Below are 7283 nucleotides of genomic sequence, written 5' to 3'. Positions count from 1 at the left end.
CCATTTCATCTATCTCCGTGTGTATGCGCGCCCCTGTTTGTATGTGTGTGTGTGTGTGTGTGTGTGTGTGTGTGCGTGTGTGTGTATTTGCCTTTCTGTCTCTTTGTGTAGGTTTCTGCCTGTCTTCTTGCTTGTATGTGTGCCCACAAACATGCATGTGTTTGTGTGTGACTGCCTGAGTGTGTGTGTGTGTGTTTTCACGCGGGCGCCTGAGTGTGTGTCTGTGTTTGCGTCTGCCTGCAAACATGCATGTTTGTGTGTGTGTGTGTGTGTGTGTGTGCGTCTGCCACAATGGCATCATCACCCGCGCCTGACGCTTTGATTGTTTTCTGCGCCGCAGCAGAAATGCACCAATTAATATGCAGAGGGCGAGAGACACAGAGACAAACAGAGAGACGAGAGGAAAACAGAGGGAGAGAGAGAGAGGTGGAGGAGGAGGAGGAGGAGGGAGAGAGAGGGAGGAGGAGGAGGGGAGAGATGGCACAGAGAAAGGGAAAGAATAGGGAGATGAAATGAAAGATGAGGAGACGGAGAGAGAGTGAGAGAGCGCAGGAGGAGGAGGGAGGGAGGGCAGGCAGGCGGGCATATAGTGAGTGAGTGAGTGTGAGAAAAAAGCGATGGAGTGAGATAAGGGGCGAAGGTAGAGGGGAGGGCGGGGGGAGAGGTTTAGAGTGGAGGAGGGGGTGAAATCTGATAGATGTTTGAGTTAAAACAAGGGAAGGAGAGAGGGAAGGGAGGGGGTGAGCGAGGCGAAGACAGAAGGGAAGGAGTGAGGGATGAGGAGATCGATATGTACATATTTAGAGGAGGTCTGTGGGAAATCAATTGAGAGACGGCGGGAGGGGGAGGAGGAATTGATTTGGGGGAGGAGGGGGCAGATGTTTGCCTGTATGTGTGTGTGTGCATTAGAGGGAGGGGGGCGGGGGTGAGGTAAGGGGGGTGTAGCCCAAAAACAGAAGGAGGGGAAGGAGATCCATGAAGGTGTGGAGAGAGATGGATAGAGGATAGGAAGGGGGGGGGGACGATGGATAGAGAAACTATAAGAAGAGATGGAGGGTGCAAAGGTGGAGTGATTGTGGCTACAGCTGCTGTCCTTTTTGTCGCAGTGTCAGAGTATCGATACAGTAATACACCTCCTCTCTCCTCCCCTTACCACCTCCTGCTCCCACCCCATCTCCTCACCCCCTTCTCTCCTCTCTCTCCCCCTCTCCTCTCTCCCCCTTCTCCTCTCTCTCTCCCTCACCTCCTTGTCTCTGGTTTCCCCCTGGTCTCCTCTCCCCTTCCCTCTCCACTTATCACCTTTCCTCTCCTGCCTCCTGGCTTCTCCCCTCCAGTGGTCTCCTCTCCACTTGTCTCCTTCCCTCTCCTCCCCATCACAATGTCGCCGTGACAACCACTGTCACGGCGACGCCTACTGGCACAATGCAGCCACAATACTGAGGGCACTGAGGCATCACACAAATACACACACACACACACACACACACACACACACACACACACACACATAATCACGTAAATCCCAGACATACATACACACACATACATACAATTACATGCAGACACGCGTGCACGCACACACGCACACACAAACACACACACACAGACACACACACACACACACACACAGGCCAGAGAAATAAAGCACGACCAAACGAGGGAGGGGTAGAGACAGAGGGATAGGGAGAGAGGGAGGGAAAGGGGGAGGAGATATATATATTTGAGGAGGGATCGAAGAGGAAGAATGATGGAAGGATAACGGGGGAAGAAAAGAATGGCGGGAGGGGGGAAAGAGGGAGAGAGAGACGGGGTTTGGACATGGATGGATGGAGAGACAGAGAAATGAGGGAGGGAGGGGGAGGACATGGTGGTGTAATGTCACAGTTGGCGGGTGGAGGGTGTACGGCCGTGCAAACACATTTAACACACACACAGCGTTTAACGGCATTTTGTAAAGAAAGGGGAAAAGAGGTTGAATGAGGGAAAAATATTTCACATGATATGGCTGCTGCCTGTGTTTGTGCGTGTTTGTGTGTGTGTGTGTGTGTGTGTGTGTGTGTGTGTGTATGCGTACATCTGTGTGTGTTTGTGTGTGTGCGTGTCATAATGAGGTGTTAATATTGAATTTCAGCTCTGTGCGAGATACGCGTTCGCCATTTTGTTGGTGTTTACGCGCTCCTCTGTCAGGATATGACGGCCATATGTCAGACACACACGCACACACACACACACCGTTACGTTAAGCCTGTTGTTCTGATTCTGTTCTTGTTCTAGTCAGTATCAACAAGCTTACTATCCAGCTCATTAAACCACAGTTTGTTTATTCCTGAATAAGAAAAACCCCAGGGGAGATTCCGAGTCCACAAGTTTGTTCAGTGTAAGCCTAGTCGTTTGGTTGACCGACTTACTGACCAACCAGGTTAGGTAGTTAGTCGATCGGTTGACACACTAGTAAACTGTAACCTGTAAACTGTTGTGTTTTTCCTGGTGTTTCTTTCTTTTGCATCGCGTGCGTCCATCATGGCTGACCTCTCAAAATGTCTGCCCTGTCACCCAGCTGTGTCTTCGCCAACACACTCTCTCTCTCTCTCTCTCTCTCTCTCTCACTCTCCTTCTCTCAGTCTCTCTCCCTGTCTCTGTCTTTCTCTCTCTCTCTTTCAAAAGATCTGCTTGGCTGGCCGCCCACAAGTCAGTTCATCCGCTTGAGATGACCAGCGTCTCTCTCTCCCTCTTTACAGTGCTCCTGTGTGTGTGTGGTGTGTGTGTCTGTGTGTATGACTATGTGTGTATGTGTGTGTGTATGTGTGTGTGTGTGTGTGTGTGTGTGTGTGTGTGTGTGTGTGTGTGTGTGTGTATGATCTATAGTTCCCTGCGAACCCACCCCCCTCTCTCCACACACACACACACACACACACCCCAACCCCTTCTTAATATGATGTAAAAAGCTAATCGCATGCAAATGTCTGTTGTCCCGGTAACGGGGCCTGAAAAATCCCTTTGATGTTTCCCCCGACTCATTCTCTTCACGTTCCCTTTGTTCGCCCCGCTCTCACTCCCTTTGTCAACACCCCTCTCTCTCTCTCTCTCTCTCTCTTCACCCCTCCATCCCTCTCTCACCCCTCTCCGTCTCCCACCCTCTGCCTCGCTCTATACCTACCCCTCTCTCTATCCGTCTACCCCTCTCACTACCTCGCTCTCCCCCTTTACCTCTCTCACTCTATACCCCTTTCTCCTCCTCCCCCTCTCTCCCCCCTCTCTCTCCCTCTATCCATTCCACTGCTCGCTCGCCCTCTCTGTTCTCTCCGCCGGAGAAAAGGAAAAGTTCTGAACTCTGCTATACCACCCTGCGTCTTTGTCCTCCCATTCTCTCCCCCCTCTATAAGCCCCCCTCTTCATTCTCTCCCCCAGCCTCCTCCCGTGACTGGGCCTGCTCTGTCTGCCCCTTTCTGTTCCCTCACTCTCTACATTCCCACCTACTGTCTCTCACCCGTCTCCTCTCTCACCCAGCTAAGGCCTTTCCTGTTACATTCTCTCTCTCTCGCTCTCTCTCTCTCTCTCTCTTACACACACACACACACACATACACAAACAAACACACACTAACACCTCTTATCTCTAATCTCTCGCGTCGTCTCCCACACACACACACACACACACACACCCAACCGCACAGACAGATGCACACACACACACGTGCGTGTGATTGCGGGCGTGCGTGTGGAATCACGTCTGGTTCCTGGTGGCTGTGGTTCGAACCAGCTGGCGAGCTCATTACAGTACTCGCTGGGCTAAAGAGGACCTGGGGCCTCTTTCTGAAGGGCCCGGGGCCCTCGCTCTCTCTCCTACAGTTCAAGGACTACCTCTTTACCTCCCTCTCCCGCCCTTTTTCTATCGGTCCCCAAAAGCTTTGAAAAAAATAACAAATACAACCCCCCCCCCCCCCCCCCCCCCCCCACACACACACACACACACACAGACTGCGGTTAGCATCCAGTTTTATTTCGATCTGAGAGAGCAATCCTCATCAAGTACGTCATAAGCCCAGCCGAATATTTTTCATTTTTTTCGGACATTCCAAATTCCGAAATTCCGATGCCTTTTGCCCCTAAAAATGTAAACATCATTGCAGAGAGTAGGTCGTTACACAGAGAATATGCAGAAGAGAATATATAGTTTCTATGTACACAAACACTGCAGTGGTACGTCGGCTCTGGAAACTATGAGTATAACGATATATATATATATATATATATATATATATATGTAAAATCTATATACGGCAAGGAGAATGAAATATGGCATTCATTACGTTGTATTCGATATAAACACAACGCACCAAACACCTATAGGCTAGGAATTGAGCGGACGTCTTCGAGCCTGAAAATTACATATTGATTCAGTACAGCTCAATAGTCATTTGCAATTCCTTTCTTTCTTCTTTCTGTTTTTCACTCTTTTTGTACATTTTCAAGCAGAGTTACCCCCAGAAGGAGGGCTTGGGCCAGGAAATCACTTGGATAAAAACAGCACAATACCCTTTTGGACTCTGTCAGAGCACCCTGCCGTGTGGGATTGTAGCCTAACCCTAGCCTTTGTAGCTCAGGTAGGCCTTTTGAGCTTAGCATTATTGACAGGCTGCTGTCGTTGATGAGATGCTTATTACAAAGTTATGTGCGGTATCGACACCACTATCGTCTTTAAAGGCGGTTTTTCCAGTTTGTTTAGCTGACCTGCAGTGTATTTCCAAGCTCGCAGCTCAAACAATGCACTGCGAGTTAGAGATGCAGGTCAACCCTAAGCTTAGATAAGGCACGTTTAGCACAGGTGGAGCATTGCATTTTCCCTTATTTTAAAAACATTTTTGAACCAAAGTCATAAAAACACAGTTTTCTTCTCTGTTGGTTCAAGGAAACATCAAGAATTAAAAGAAATAATGGAAGTTGATTTGAATACAGAGATGCATGTTATGTTATAATAATAGAAAACACATTCAATTGAGGCTATTATCCACAATAACACTGCAGATTCACCTGTATATGTCATTATGCCATTAAAAACACATTCAAAAGGTATATCTTTAAATATCATTATTAGTATAAAAAGATTGTCCGTCACGATAGAAAAAGCATCTTTAGTCTTCGTATATTCTTTAGTTTTTCCGTTAACATATAAAAATTGTAGAAAACAGAAAATGCCAAGTTCTCAATTCCTATTTTACAAGCTGTGAATCTTTGGTTAAACGGATGACCATATATTCATCCTAACGTTGTTTGAAACACAAACAACAAACAACCACAACAATAACAACAGAGGAACAGCATTAGCTCAAGTTAATGCAGAATTCCCAAAATGTATAGACGGTTGTTACGGTAACACGGGCCCTGGTGATTGAATCAGGGCGGGGCTTAAGGGGCCACTTCCTGTAACAGGGCCCGGCCCGTCGTTGTGAGCTTTCCGCTCATCTGTACCAGCCTCTACAAAGGACTCACAGCGCTGTGGGGAGGGGTGTGTGTGGGTGAGAGAGGACGTATGCGTGTGTATGTGTGCGCAAGAGACTAGGTATGTGTACGTGTGTGTGTGTGTGTGTGTGTATGTGTGTGTGAACAGTGCCCCTCTGTTTCACAACAATAGGAATGTCTGCCCGCTATAGTGTGAGCCAGTGTGTATTGTGTGTGTGTGTGTGTGTGTGTGTAATTCCACGTAACGCATGACTGTCTTTGTGTTTGTGTGTGTGTGGTTGTGTGTGAGCGCACACATGAGTGTGTTAATGTGTACACTCCCTCAATCTCATTTCCATAGATTTAATCTCACCTGGTCTATACCACACACACTAAACAGATAGCAAGACAGAGAGAGCGAGAGAGAGAGAGAGAGAGACTAGAGAGAGAGGGGTGCCAAGTTTCAAAAGCCAGAACCCCCTCCATCAGTGTTGTCAAAATGGCCGACGATGACTCAATACACTCCACTCCGCGTAACCACACATCATTTCCTGTTGCTATCCGATGGATATCTACAGCAATTCAGCCAGCAAGTCCATCAGTGAACCAGTCAGTCAGTCAGCCAACCACCAGTCAGTGAACCAGTCAGTCAGCCACCTCAGTGATCCAGCCAGTCTACAGGTCAGTCAGCCAGTCAGTAATTCAGTCAGCAACCTTGCCAGTCTACCAGTCAATCAGTCAGTCAGCCAGTAAGTGAACCAGTCAGTCAGCCTATCAGTGACCCAGCCAGTCTACCAGTCAGTGAACCAGTGGGTCAGCCTATCAGTGACCCAGCCAGTCAGCCAGTCAGTGGGTTAGAGACCAAGTGGTTTGGCCTAGTGGGGAGTCGGGGGGCAGACAATGGTCTCTCTGTGGCTCTGAAGAGCCTCTGGTGTCAATGTCTCCGCCAGCGACTGAGACAGGCAGATCCAAGATGGCGGCTCGCAGAGGGCTCTGCTGGAGGAAGGGACAGTTTGGATCCTCTTCTCTTTGGTTTGTTTAAAATGCATCCTTCCTTCCTGCCTCAGGGGGTGAAATGTGAAGCTTATATTAAGGGGGGGGGATTGGGATGTGAACCGTCAATTTTGAGAGTAGTTTTCTTTTTCCTATGGAGAATAAAGTGTGGGGGGAGGGAGTTGTAAGGGCAAGTGAGGTAGGAATTGCACAGGAAAGAGAGGGAGTAACTGAAATAGTTGTGCAGTGTCTTTGCTTTGTTGGTTTCCTCGTCTGTTTTCATGTCCAGCTGGAGTCCAGATATCAGCCGGAGACGACAAGATGTTTTTATAATGATCTTCACTCCAGTTCCTGAAGCAGGAGAGGAACAGAAAAGAGAGAGGGAGAGAGAGAGAGAGAGAGAGAGAGAGAGAGAGAGAGAGAGAGAGAGAGAGAGAGAGAGAGAGAGAGAGAGTGAGAGAGAAGTTAACGCCAGATGATATCTAGGCCAGAGTTATCCTGGGCTCTAGCGTGACAGCAGTACAGTACAGTACAGTGTACAACAGTACAGTACGGTGTAGAACAGTACAGTATGGTGTCGTGTAGAGAAGGTGCGTACCGGGCTTTTAGATGAACCAGGCTTCTACACAGCTGTGGACGGTGAGCCACTCTGCTGGGAGGAAAAGAAAACACAACATCTTTCAGTCTGTGTGTGTGTGTGTGTGTGTGTGTGTGTGTGTTTGTGTGTATGCTTGTGTCCCAACGGCAGAGCTAAAACCATTCTCTGTTGTTAAATATGTACATAACTCTTCTCTGTGCGTTTGAACCACTTGGACTGTGTGTGTGTGTGTGTGTGTCTGTGTGAGTGTCAAT

This window comes from Pollachius pollachius (genome assembly GCF_949987615.1).
Source record: "Pollachius pollachius genome assembly, contig: scaffold_273, whole genome shotgun sequence".
NCBI classification, from domain to species: domain Eukaryota; kingdom Metazoa; phylum Chordata; class Actinopteri; order Gadiformes; family Gadidae; genus Pollachius; species Pollachius pollachius.
The sequence above is the reverse complement of the archived record's forward strand: the minus strand, read 5'-3'. Positions refer to the sequence as shown.